The 15,000-nt window shown below is 38.2% G+C and overlaps 1 long non-coding RNA gene across 1 annotated transcript in view; it reads right to left on the bottom strand.

Annotated features, from left to right (window-relative positions):
* Positions 1–15,000, bottom strand: part of LOC119570468 — a 158,885-nt gene that overhangs the window by 98,810 nt on the left and 45,075 nt on the right. The window contains exon 2 of the long non-coding RNA XR_005228425.1: positions 825–856. This is a non-coding gene — a long non-coding RNA (uncharacterized LOC119570468). The remainder of the gene's footprint in view (positions 1–824; positions 857–15,000) is intronic.

The following is a 15,000-nucleotide window of genomic DNA, read 5'->3' as shown; positions in this document are numbered from 1 at the left end:
AGAGAGAGAGAGAGAGAGAGAGAGAGAGAGAGAGAGAGAGAGAGAGAGAGAGAGAGAGAGAGAGAGAGAGAGAGAGAGAGAGAAAGTAGATTTTCACAGTAAACACCCCTGGCAAATTCAGCTAAACTGTTTATCCTAATGATATTAATTACAAAAACAAATGCAAACAAACACATAAATTAATAACGTTTTTGTTTTTTACTGTTGTTATTCATTAGATGGTTAATGCAGACTTGGCTGTTCGAACTGTGTAAAATATTCTCATTCACGAAAAAAAGTATGGTTTAAAGACGATGTATATTTCATGCCTGATGGTGTAGTTGTGAATAATCTTTTTGGAATGATAATGAACAGAAATTGAAATACCTTGAACATGCAAAGATTAGGACAATATACATTTAGATATATAACCTATACAGATGCATATATATATATATATGATATATATATATATATTTTTTATATATATATATATATATATTATATATATATATATACGTACAGAGTAACAGAAAATGTTTGATTGATATTTCAGGTTACGAGAAGAGAAACAAGAACATCAAAACAACAAAAACAACAACAAAAACAACAACAACAACAACAAATGATAATAACAATAATGATGATGATGATAATAATAATAATATAATAATAATAATAATAATGATAATAAAAATAATAATAATGATAATAATAATAATAATGACAATGATAATGATAATAATAATACTGATAATAATAATAAAAAAAAAAAAATAACAACAGCAACAACGACAATACTAAGTATGGCACAATCGAAAATAAGGGGGGGGGGGAGGACTCACCTTACAAGACATGTAGAAACTCCTCCTGTAATCTGTGGAAGAAACGGTACATTATCAAAACAACTTTATCAACTGTGAGGCAATTATGATAAAATAAGACACACAACGATACGATTAAATGATAATACTGACGAATTTGAACTGAACATCCTTATCAAAATATATCTTTGAATTATACAAATATGGAAGATTTTTTTTACTTATTTTAAGTGTCACTTTTGATAATATCTGTTTTAACAAAACATTGTAATATCTTTCTTTCATAAATTTATATGCATATTAATCTCCCTTTTAACCATAATCTTTTTCCTGTTGATTATTTATTTCTTCAATTAAATTGCAATATATCTTCTGCCCATTGAGAACATAGATAAACACTAGGTAGATGGACAGAGAAACACACACACACACATATTGTTTTATATATATATATATATATATAATATATTATATAATATATATATATCATCATACACATATAGATATATATAATATATATACACATAGTAATAACAAAAACACACACACACACAAATATTTATATATATATATATATATATATATATATATTATATTTTACACATATATATATATATATATTATATATTATATATATATATATATTATATGATTATATATATATATATATATATATATTAATATATATATATATATATATATATATATATATATATATAGAATAATAATATATATATGTGTGTGTATATATATATTTGTGTGTGTGTGTGTGTGTGTGTGTGTGTGTGTGTGTGTGTGTGTGTGTGTGTGTGTGTGTGTGTGTGTGTGTGTGTGTGTGTGTGTTGTGCGCGCGCGCGTATGTGTAAATAGATAGATACCAGTTTTTCTTTCATTCCCCTCCCTCCCTCCTCCCCTCTCATCTTTCCTCATCTTCTCTAACCGTTCTTACCCATTTCATCTCTCCCTCCGTCCCTCCCTCCGTCCCTCCATCCCTCCCTATCCGCTCCTCCTGCATCATCCTTTATCCGTCTCCCATTCACCTTCTTCACCAATTATTTACCTCCCTCTTCCCTTCTGTTTAACGTTCTCCCTAGTCTCCTCTCTCCTCTGTTTCAGTCGCCCTCTGCTTCTCCCGCTCTCTTCTTCTTACCTTCTTTTCTACTGTGTTTCTCCATCTTCTTTTCCCCTCCTTCCTCCCATCCCCTTATCCTCTCTCTCCCTCTCCTTCCTTCTACCCACCCTATCCCCGCTTACCTCCTTTCACCCCCTCCCTCCATCCCCCCTCCCCTCTCCCTCCCTCCCTCTCCTGTCTCCCTCCCTCCTCCCTCCATCCCCCCTCCTCTCTCCCTCCCTTCTCCCCCATTCCCCCCCCCCCCTCCCATCCTCTTTGAAAGCACCCTTCGCTCTAAGTTCCCAAAGTGAGCTTGAGAGGGCGCTGTTTTAAGCAAGCGAATACACTTTGCAATACCAGTGGTTGAGACAACGTGCAATTAAGCCTGCAACTTGTGCAAGGTAACTGGGCCTTTTATCTTTGCATTATGAGCGCATATTCTTTTTTTCTCTTTTTTTCTTTTCTATTTTTTACTCTCTTGTTTTTTTCTTTATTCTCTCTCTCTCTCTCTCTCTCTCTCTCTCTCTCTCTCTCTCTCTCTCTCTCTCTCTCTCTTTCTCTTTCTCTTTCTCTCTCTCTCTCTTTCTCTTCCTTCTCTCTTCTCTCTCTCTCTCTCTCTCTCTCTCTCTCTCTCTCTCTCTCTCTCTCTCTCTCTCTCTCTCTCTCTCTCTTTGATAATGAAGTAATAATCAAAGTGACATTAACAGTAATGGAAGCAAAAACAACAACAACGATGATGATGACGATGACAGAGATAATGATAATAACAATAAAAGTAATGGTAATAATCGAGATGGTAATGATAATAGTTGAAAAAATAATGATGATGGTGATGATAATAATGATAATATTGATATTGATAATATCAATAGTGATTATAACAACAGTCATAGTAAAAGTATGATGATGATGATGATGATGATGATATAGTAAAAATGATGATGATGATGATGATGATGATGATGATGATGATGATGATGATGATGATGATGATGATGAGATGATGATAATAATATATAATGATAATAATAATAATAATAATAATAATAATAATAACAATAATAATAATAATAATAATAATAATAATAATAATAATTATTATTATTATCATTATTATCACTATTATTATTATTATAACAATAGTATCAACCATATCAACAGTAAAATAATATTAATAGCAATTATAATGATAATAATAACAATAATGATAATAATAACAACCATAATAATAGTAATAATATATGATTTCAAACAATCCGGTATACCATAATTTAGCATAGTTTACCGTAAACCGTTTTCTATGATCCCTCCACAGTAAATTGACGTCGAATTGGGATAATTATGTTGTTTTTATCACTACACACACACACCACACACACACACACAACCAACACCAACACCACACACACCACACACACACACACACACCACACACACACACACACACACACGCACACACACACACACACACACACAAACAACAATCACACACACACACACACACACACACACACACACACACACACACACACACACACACACACAAGTATCTGACTTCCCTTCGAAAAGACGATTAAAAAACTTGGATTTCTTGATATATTAAAAGTTGAAATTACCAGTGCATTCCCTCACACTGTAAGTAGTCTACCAAAGTCTATTTTCCTTGAAAGTATTCCCACGATGGGGTGAACGGGGAAGAAGGCAGGGAGGGAGGGAAGGAGGGAGGGAGGAGAGAGAGAGAAGTGGGGGAGAAGATGGGAAGAGAGAGAGAGAGGGTGAGAGAGAGACGGGGGGGGGGAGAGGGGGAGAGGGGAGATGGAAAAAGAAGAAGAAACGAAGGTGTGTCTGTAAGGGGGGGAGAGGGGGAGGGGGGAAAGAGCCGCTGGGAGGGGTGAGTGGGGGAGGGAGGAGAGGAGGAGGAGACGAAGAATACTGTTCAGCTGAACATCCAAACCCACGGCTAACAAGGTACACAATTGCTCAACGCTAATTGCTAGATCTTAACCACACAAAACCTGCCCCCGTACAGCTCCAGAAACCATCGGCTGAGACTCTAAGAACTGGTGGGAAAGTGAAGAGAGATGGAGAGAGAGGGGGAGAAGGGGGGGGGTGAAAGAGAGGAGAGGGGGTGGGAGAGAGAAGGGGTGGGAGAGAGAGGGGTTGGGAGAGAGAGAGGGGGAGAAGGGGGGGGGGAGGATGAAGGAGAGGCGAGGGGTGGGAAAGAGAGGGTGAGAACAGGGCTGGAGAAGGGCGAATGAAAAATTATGTGTAAATGGATAAGTGACAAATGAACAAACATTTGGGTAAATATATGAATAGATAAACAAATGAACACGCACTCTATCTCTTCCTCTTCCTCTATCTCTCTTTCTCTGTATCTCTCTCTCTCTCTCACTCTCTCTCTCTCTCTGTCTCTCTCTCTCGCTCTCTCACTCTCTCTCTCTCTCTCTCTCTCTCTCTCTCTCTCTCTCTCTCTCACTCTCTCTCTCTCTCTCTCACACACACACACACATGTACATATATACAATTTGCGCAGTAAGAAATACAAAAGAATATCCTGACAGAAAAGAAACATGATAATTACAGTAAAGGAAGGAGAAAAAATCACTAACCACCAATATATCATAATTCTTTATTCTTTTGTGAGACTTCCTAGTTATTGCAAAATACGATTAACAGTTCAATCTCGTGTACGTAGGTTATGCAAATGAGGGACAGCGCTAGAACCCTCCTGTATTGAAGAAATAAGTTATATAAAAAAAGAGGAAAATGCGAATGGCCGTAGTAAGGAAAAATAGAAAAGGAAAGGGGATGGTAAGAAGCAACTAAGAAAATAATTTTAACCTATTTATATATTCATTAATTTGATAATAATAGGAGTGATAACAGGGTCCATGATTTCGTAAAGTAGTCCTTTGCAAATTTAGAACAAGAAAAAAAATAGTAAAAATATATATATAATGGATGAGGCTAACTGTTTGACAGTTCATTTGTCTTTATCTATTAGTTATAATGTTAACTACATGCATTTTTCTTGTTTTACGTGTATATTTACCACGCACGTACACAGGTATTGCTTGTTCTCTCTCTCTCTCTCTCTCTCTCTCTCTCTTCTCTCTAACCACTCAAAAGTCTACATTTCTCTGATCTTAACTCCATCGCAATATTCACTTTAGAAACTTACACCCATCTAAAAAAGGGATTTATATTCTCACGCCCATGATCATAAATTTCCTCCAGATACGCCACAGAATCTCCATACTTGCTGTCACAGTTCCAACAATATGAGAGTTTGAATGCGTCAGTGGAACTTGGCAAATGGACAAGTTACACCTGGTGCCTCATGAATGAAATGCCGTTTTCTTTGGTATGCCGGCGGGGAACGTTTTCTTTGGTATGTCGGACGACAACGTTTTCTCCGTTGAAAGAGGGATTCGATGTATAAATAATTATATATTTATATATTTTCGTTGATTTTACAAAAATAAATAGGTAGACAAATAAATGTATAATTAAATAAATAAATAATAATAATAATTAGCGATCTTGTTTGTGATTTTTTAAATGCCAGAGGGTTAGATAAAGAAGTTATTTGAGTTTGTGAATGTTGAGAAATTATACTTTCAAACAAACAGACAAACAAACAACAAACACACACGGACGCACACACAAATAAATAAATAAATAAATAAATAAAACACTATTAGCTAGAGCTGAAGATAGATAACTAGATAGTTATATGGAGAGGGGGGAGGGGTAGTGAGAAAGAAAGAGAGAGACGGGAAGAGAGAGAGTGGAAGAGAAAGGAAGAGGAAGAGAGAATGATGAAGAGGAAGAGAGAATGAAGAAATGGAAGAAAGAATGAGGAAGAGGAAGAGAGAATGAGGAAGAGGAAGAGAAAGAGAGAATGAGGAAGAGGGAGAGGGAGAGGGAGAGGGAAAGGGAGAGGGGAGAGAGAGAGAGAGAGAGAGAGAGAGAGAGAGAGAGAGAGAGAGAGAGAGAGAGAGAGAGAGGAGAGGAGAGAGAGAGAGAAAGGGAGAGAGAGAGAGAGAGAGAGAAAGAGAGAGAGAGAGAGAGAGAGAGAGAGAGAGAGAGAGAGAGAGCCAATCATTACCGCCCGGACGGCAACAGAGCCACCGGAAGAGAGGTGCCATGCTGTGCCACTTTCTCTTGTACAAACGGAAAAAAAAATCTTAAAAATACACACGCGAAAATATGTCTGTCAGTCAAGTTTTTTTTTCATCTATTTTCTGTCTATTTTTCTTTTGCTGGTGTTATGTATGTTTTATGTTTTTTTTTTATCTGTTCTCTAAGCTATCTTCCTGTTCGTCTGTTGTTTCTTTCTCTCACGTTCTTATCGATTTCCTTATTTTCTCTTTCTATTTTCTGTTTTGTCCTTCTCTCATACGCACGTCGCTTCACACTCATTATTCAGTCTATCTATCTATCTGCTTCTCTGTCTATTTGCTAGGCAATGAGATTGATGAATAAATATACATATCTATATCTACGTACACAAAAGCGCGCGTGCACACACACAAACACACACACACACACACACACACACACACACACACACACACACGCACACACACACGCGCGCGCAAACACACACACGCAAATACACGCACTTTTTTATCTCTTTCCTTCCGTTCTTTCTTAGAATTGTTCTTTTTTTCACTTCGTTCACTTCCAGTAATGAATGAAATGTCACGAACCGTCTCTTCTTTCCTTATTCTTCTCCCCCTCATTATCACACCTCTCCCCTCTGTCTCCCCTTTTGGCAATCACAGAAGGAATTTCCTTGTTAGTGGAATTGAGGGAAAAAATGTCGTTTTTTACTTCCCCTCATTACGCATGCACTAATTTTCTCTATGTCTGTTTTCATTATATTTGTGCTTATTTTCTCTCGTTTCTCTCTCTCTCTCTCTTTCTCTTTCTCTCTGATCCTTCTGGTTCGTTCTCTCTTTCTTTCTTTCTGTGTCTCCTTCTTTCTTCTTCCCACTCTAACCCTCTTTTCCTGTTTCTCTTATCTCTCTCTCCCACTCTTTCATTCCTTGTTCCCTCTTTATTCGGCTCCTCCCTTTTTTCGTTTTTTTTTTTTTTACTTCTATCTTTCCTCTCCTTCTTCCGTTCTTTCACCTGTCTTCTCTTTTCCTCTCTATCTGCCTTTCCTTCCCTCTCCCTCACTCCCATTCTTTCACCTTCCTTCTGCCTTGCTCTCCATTTGCTCCTCCTTCTCCCTCACTTCGTCGTTCTTTTGTCTTCCTCTCTATCTCCCCTCTTTCTCTCTCCTCTCTACCACTCTTTTACTTTCTTTGCTACTCTTTTTTTACGCGCTTCGTCCCTTCCTTCCATTCATCCATCTTCCTTCTCTGTCCTTCCCTCCTACTCTTTGACTGTCCTTCTCTCTTCCTCTTTCTCTGCCCCTCCTTTTCCCTCCTCACACCCATCACTCTTTCTCCTTCCTTCTCTATCCCTCTCTACCTGTCCTTCCTTTACCCATTCTCGCTCCTTCCCTCCTTCCTCTTTCTCCCCTTTCCCTCTATCCCTATTTTTCCCCCTTCCTTCCCTCATTCCACCCCCTTTATTCGTGGAACTAAACATTACACCATTTCTCTCCGAAGCCAGATGTAAGCAGTCAGTGAAAGTAAGAATAACTATTTGGTAAATGGGATAACTTTTCCCTTCTGTCTTTCTCGCTTTCGTTTGCCAATTTTCTTGCAGTTTAGTTCCTGACTTTTCGTCTTTTCTCGATGTTCTTCTTAGATTATTGTTATCATTATCACTGTTATTATTATTATTATTGTTATTATTATCAGTGTCATCATTATTTCTATCATTATAATTATCGTAATTACTATTATTATGATTATCATTACTAGCATTATGATAATAATTATTAGTCATTATCCATATCTTTACAATTATCATTACCATTATTAACATTAATATCATTATTACAATTATCTTTATTATAATTGTTTTCATTTTCATAATCATCATCATCATTACAAATACCATCATCATCACTTTCATCATTATCAGCATAATCACAATTTATCTCCTCCTTTATCTCTTCTTCGTCATCATCACAATCTTCTTATTCTTTCTTCGTCTTCTTCTTCTTCTTTTCTTCACCTTCCTAATTCTTTTTCACAATTACTTTATTTTCAGCATGTTGATGTTTGAATCCTATCAATATTTAACTTTCACTGTCGTTTCTTAGAATACTTCAAATGAAAAGCGTAAACAGGCACGCAGTCATACAGTCACGGGCACCTACTCGCAAGCACGCGCTCATAAAAATGGAAAAGAAAAGAAAAGAAAAGATAAGAAAGGAAAAGAAAAAAAAAAAAACAGGCAGATATGTTTACCCACATGAGATCGGACTCGAACACACACACACACACACACACACACACACACACACACACACACACACACACACCACACACACACACACGCTGCGCGCTCCCCCGCGCGCGCGAGGAGGAGGAGAGAGGAGAGAGAGAGAGAGAGGAGAGAGAGAGAGAGAGAGAGAGAGAGAGAGAGAGAGAGAGAGAGAGAGAGAGAGAGAGAAAAGAGAGAAAGAAAAAGAAAAAGAAAGAGAGAAAGAGAGATCAGACAAATAGACAAACACACAAATATCGAGACAGACATATGGACCGAAAAGGACACACACACACACACACACACATACACACACACACACACACACACACACGCCCGCCCACGCACACACACACACACGTCCACATAGCGATAAAGCTTACGGTGTATGGGAATTTAGGCTGCGTCCGACTCCCTCTGGCTCTGCCGCAAGATAAACAACGTACTGAAGAAGGAGGGGGAAGGGGAAGGGGAAAGGGAAGAAGAAGGAGGAAGGGGAAGGGGAAGGGAAGAAAGGAGGGAGGGGTTAGGGAGGGAATAAGGGAGGAGGGTGGAGACTGAGTAGAGGTGGAGGTGGAGGAGTAAGAGGGAGAGGGGGAGGAGATTAAGTGGAGGTGGAGGTGGAGGTGGAGGGAGGAGGTAGAGGAGAAGGAAGAAGAGGAAGAGGAGATTGAGGTGGATGAAGAGGAGGAGGATAAAGAAGAGAAGAAGGAAGAAGAGGAGGTGGCAGTTGGGAATGAAGGAAAGACAGAATGACAATATAGATTAATAATAACAAAAGGAGGAGAAGAAAGGGGTAAAGGTAAGTTGAGAATAAAGAAGATAAAAAAGGTGTTGATGGTGATAATTATGATGACGATGATAACGACAACGGTAAAAGGAAATCAATGTAATAATAATGATAATAATCATGATAATAATAATAATAATAATAATAATAATAATAATAGTGTAAATAACAATAACAAAAAAAAGTAACAACAATAATAATAATGATGATAATAACATTAACTAAACTTAACGACAGTTAAGACAAACTGATAAACTCTTTATCTAAAAACTTCGGCTCCTGAAGAACATCCAAGACAAAGTGAACCCTTCAAAGACGTGGTACAAGATAACGCTTTTCTATTTTTTTGTGTGCAGTGAAAAGTACTATTATTATCTTAAACATTTCTTTTTTGTTTGTCGTGAAGCAGTTAGCAAGTCATTTTTTTGAAGGGGGGGGGGAAGGGAGGGGAGGGGGGTGTTAGAACAAAGTAAAAATCTTGTTTTGTTTGCTTATCTATTGGCTTTGTGGCTTGGGTGAAAACGTCCTTTTTTCCTTTCTCAATAGTGTTTCTATCGAGGAATGGGTCGATGCACTTGTACTCTTTTGAAGGTGAGGTAAATATTAGACCTTTTTTTCGCCCTTCCCTGTCTCTGTCCGTCTCTTTCTCTCTCCTTTTCTTTCTCTTTCTCTCGCTCTCTTCCCTTTCTCAAATATTCTGCAGACACAACTAAACGAAAAAGAATAGCTATTAGCATTAAAACTCATAAAGCTAGACCTCATTCACAGAAAACTGCAATGAAACTAAGAATCTCAACGCGACTGAATAAATTTCATCGCGATAAACGGAGTAAAGCCTGCGAATCGAGAATTAATACTTCCACAAAGCAAGAAATGTTAATGAAGTTTCGACCGAATTAAGTAAACACTGAGACTCAGATTGTTTACCGTTTTCTTTGCTTATTGTTCTAATACTTTTCGAAAGATGTCGAGGGCCTCCTCCGCGGGAAAAGACAAGGCTGTCACTGCGCTCGTCTGTGGGACCCGACCACCGCCACCGAGCAGGAGGTTGTTCCTATAATTTCCTTCTTGGAGGCTGAGGGAAGAGGAGCGACAAGGAGTGATCCAGCCTCGGGTGTTTATTCATGATGTCTTTCTTTCTCTCTCTCTCTCTCTCTCTCTCTCTCTCTCTCTCTCTCTCTCTCTCTCTCTCTCTCTCTCTCTCTCTCTCACGCTCGCATATATATATAAGTCGATATCCGTACACATACGTCTAAATCTGAATTTGTCTTCCTATGCATAATATCGAACGCAAGCACGGCCATTAACCTACCGCCAAGCCCCCTCATCCGGTCGCGAAATCCATATAAGGAGGACTTCGCTCGGTCGTCCCTGTGTGCAAAGAGCGTTGGTTCGGTGACTGGCCGGCCTTTCCCTACTGTATTCACTTTGCTGATTGCTGCCAAAGGGGTGGCTGGGGGTAATTTACCGCTTTACTCTAAGAGTTTTCTGTAACGACAGAAATGTTTTTACGCAGCTTGTTGCTGGTCGTGTGTTATTTCCAACTGAATATAATACATAAACAGTCAAAACCAGCAAGGAATCACGTACAAAATCCATATGAGCTTTGCAAACACGTATGCTTACGCAGACATGTGCACACACATACACAAGTATTCACGCATAGAACCAGTGTGTATGTATATATTCATATATATATATACACACACACACACACACACACACACACACACACACACACACACACACACACACATATATATATATATATATATATACACATATATATATATACACACACACACAGTTTTTTTTAAGTGCCCTGTCCCACCAGGACGTTGGCCATCATGGATATCCATGATTTTCTTGGCAATTTAGAGCGGTCGTTTGCCACTGCCTTCCGCCCGGTGTTTTTATCGAGTCACCATCTCTATTTACCCGGTTCTGGGACCGGCAATCTAGGTGAACACACATAGGTACGTCAACATAAATAATATGCTATAGTTACATACATATACGGTATCTCGATCTCTATCTATACATCTATCTACAGGTATGTCTTACACATGTGTACATACAAATTATACATACATGCGTACAGCAAGACAGAGAGGAAGAAGACAAACCGAAAACCAGAATAAAAAGGCGAGAGAGAGAGAGAGAAAAAAAAAAATCACAGGTGATTAAGACTAATGTTGTGGACGCGTGTTTAAAGGGAGACAGAGAGGGGAAAGGGAGAGGGGAGGTGAGAGCCCTTGTTTGTTGCCTCGGGAGAACGGGATAACAAGAGCGGTTTGTTGGTACAAGTGTGCGAGACGGTAAACAACGGGGCAGGGAGAGTAGCTTAAGGGGGGTAGGGAGAGAGAGGGGAGGAGGAGGAAGGGGGAGATATGGGGAGATAGGAAGGGAGGGAGGGAGGAGGGAGGGAAGGAGAGGGAGGAAGGAGGGAGGGAGGGAAGGAGGGAGGGAGGGAGGGAGGGAGGGAGGGAGGGAGGAAGAAGGAAGGAAGGGGGATATAGGGGGCAGGCAGAGAGAGAGAGGGGGAGGAGGGAGGGGGAGATGGGGGGCAGGGAGAGAGATAGGGAAGGGAGTAAGAGGGAGATAGGGAGAGAGAGAAGGAAGGGAGAGATATAGAAAGATGGGGAGAGAGAAGGAAGTAAGAGGAAAGGGGGTCAGGGAGAGGGAGGGAGAAGGTAAGGAAGTCAAGAGAGTTAAAGGGTAGGAAGGTGAAGAGAAGGAATGAAAGGGAGATTAAAAGGAAGAGGAGGGTAGCAGGATGGGAAACAGACAGAGATAGGAGAAGAGAGAGAGAGAGAGAGAGAGAGAGAGGGGAGAGAAGAAGAGAGAGAGAGGAGAAGAGAGAGAGAGGAGAAGAGAGAGAGAGAGGAGAGAGAGAGAAGGGAAGAGAGAGAGAAGGAGAAAGAGAAAGAGAGAAGAGAGAAGAGAGGAGAGAACCGAGGAGAAAGAGAGAGAGAGAGAGAGAGAAAGGGAGAGAGAGAGAATGCTAATCTAACGAAAGGGGAGGAGGAGGAGGTGGGAACTTCCGGTAGCTTTGAGAAATATTTTTTGCTTCTCCTTCTCGACCTTTCTCTTTTTTCCTTTCTTTTTTTGTCGCTATTTGTTGCCATTAGAAGCTAAAATTTGTTTTGATTTGTGGATAAATAAATAGTAGAATAAGCGGTTGATAAAAAAAAAAGATAGCTAAGTAATCGAACAAAACACAAACGCACGCACACACACACACACACACACACACACACACACACACACACACACACTCATGTTTCCATACGTACATCTACCAAAACACGACAAATGAGTATGGTTGATAAACAATTTTTTCTCCAAAATTTATTTATCCTCTAATGCTACACATACAAACACACGTACACATATGTATCCATATATGAGTGCTAATGGCTAGAGGAACTGACAGCTCGGTCCTCGTAAGTAGTAAAAGCAACAGAAAAAAAATCAAGTCTGCCGCCTTTCCCCACTTCTCACTTACATTTTTTTCCCCTCCTCGTTTTTCCTTTTTTCTCCTCGTTTTCCTTTTTTTCCCTCGGGCAAGAACACTGTGTATAATAACCTTTTAAGTTTGTATCAACAGAGGGGAGATATATTTTTACGTGGTAAAGTACTCAAGTGTATAGATAGGGTCCGCGTTTCGTTTTCTGTGGAAAGGGGTACCAAAAAAAAAAGTATGGAGGGAAGACTTACATATATTTTTTTTCTTCGTATCTTTTCTTACAATCTCTCTCTTTTTTGTTGTGTGAGGGTGATGTATTCGTGTTCTTTTGGTGTGGATTTGTGCTTTTTGGAGGAGAAACGGAAGTTATGTTAATTAGAGAAAAAACGAGGGGAAAGGATAAAAGAGACCGAGCGAAGAGTTTTTCTTCAGGACAAAAAATGATGCAAAATATATATATATATATATATATATATATATATATATATATATATATATATATATATATATATATATATATATATATATATATATTTTATATATATATATATATATATTGTCAAGTTTTATTTTCATGTTTATGTGAAACACTAACGATTTTTCTCATGGAGCAATTTAGATACGTTAGCTTACTTTAGGTCTGAATAAAAGATATAAGAAATAAGATAATGATAAAGAATACGTGTAAAAAAGGCAATAATAACAATAATAATATCAACAACAAATGCAACAACAACAACAATAATAATAATGATAATACAACAACAACAACAACAATAATAATAATAATGATACTAATAATAACAACAAGAACAACAACGAAATACTGATAGTACACAAAACTAAACAGTTTAGATTCAAAACAAAACTTTTACAGCTGATAATTTGAACAAGAAACATACTCTCTTTCACTGCATCAATTTTAAAACTGTAAAACCTTTACACTTCACACAAACAAAACAAAAAATAAATAAATAAAACATAAAAATTTCAACAGCAAGTCATTAACAGCTCTTAACATCTTATCATTAATCTCTCACACAAAAAGAAAGAAAGAAAGAAAAAAATTCTCTCACGCTTCATACCGCGCCAACGTAAGCATATAATTAACAACCTGTCAGTATTAATAACAATAGCAATAACATGTTCAGGAGTTTGAGAACATTTCTGGCAACGAATTCACAGAAAGAACGGGATATTATCCATTTTTAATTTGGGATATTTTTTTTTTCTACCCTTTTCACTCTGTTTTCTCTCGTCCCCTTCCCCCCTCTTGTTCTATGTTTGCTCTTCCTCACTCTCTTCTATCTCTCCGATTCTCTTTTCTCTTTCTTCTCTAACCTTGGTTATTTGTTCATTCACCCCTTTTCCTTATTTTTCTTTTGTTTTCTCCCTTTCTTCTCTTTCTCTCTTCCCTCTCTTCCTCCCTTGTCTCTCTCCCTTCCTGTCTTCCGATCATTTATTTAGGCCTCCCACCTCAATTACCCTTTTTATTTCTTCCTTCTCCCTTCATCTTCTCTTACCATTTTTTTGTATTCCATCCTTTCTCCCTCCGTTCCTTCTCCCTTCTTCCTCCCTCTTCTGCCCCCATTTCCTTGTCTGCCTTCCCTCTTATCCCCCTCTTCCTCTCTCTCCTCTTTTTTTCCCTCCTCGGAAGACATAGAAAATCCAATAAGTTTATTTTTTTTGAAGAAAGGGGAGATTTTTTCCCCCTTTTTCTCCATGTCAGAATCGTTCGAGCGGAAGCTGTGTTTTTTTTTTTTCGCGTTTTGCCCTTCGCTCTCTCTCTCTCTCTTTCTTTCTTTCTCTCCCTCCCCCTGTCTCTCTCTCTTTCTCTCTCCCCCTCTCCATCTCCATTTCTCTCTCTTTCCCTCGCTTCTGATTTTTTTTTTACTTTGAAACCAAGGGGTTTTCGGTGATGGAAAAAAAAACATTTCCTTTCATTTACTGACATACAAAAACTTAAGTTTATTATTCCTATGTATATTTTCCCTCAAAACCAATGAATGATTAACAATAATCAAACGAGTAAATTAAAAGGGAGTTATGTGAAAATCTCAGAATTTAATAAAAGGATGAAATAATAGAACTACTCTCATATTATAAACATTTTGAATACATAAAAAGATCATAAAACTAATAATAGAAATATATATATATATATATATATATATATATATATATATATATATATATATATATGTGTGTGTGTGTGTGTGTGTGTGTGTGTGTGTGTGTGTGTGTGTGTGTGTGTGTGTGTGTGTGTGTGTGTGTGTGTGTGTGTGTGTGTGGTGTTCTTAGAAATCACCTCACTTGAAAATTCACACACAAAAAAAATATATATTGTTAATGTCTTCAAAAATATTTCATCGATACCGGGTGTGGCCAAGCATGGGGGAGAGGGGGGGGGGGGTTGGACTCACCCTTTCAAACT

This window comes from Penaeus monodon, chromosome 4, assembly GCF_015228065.2.
Source record: "Penaeus monodon isolate SGIC_2016 chromosome 4, NSTDA_Pmon_1, whole genome shotgun sequence".
Classification (NCBI taxonomy): Eukaryota; Metazoa; Arthropoda; class Malacostraca; order Decapoda; family Penaeidae; genus Penaeus; species Penaeus monodon.
This window is presented reverse-complemented; position numbering and strand designations above follow the sequence as displayed.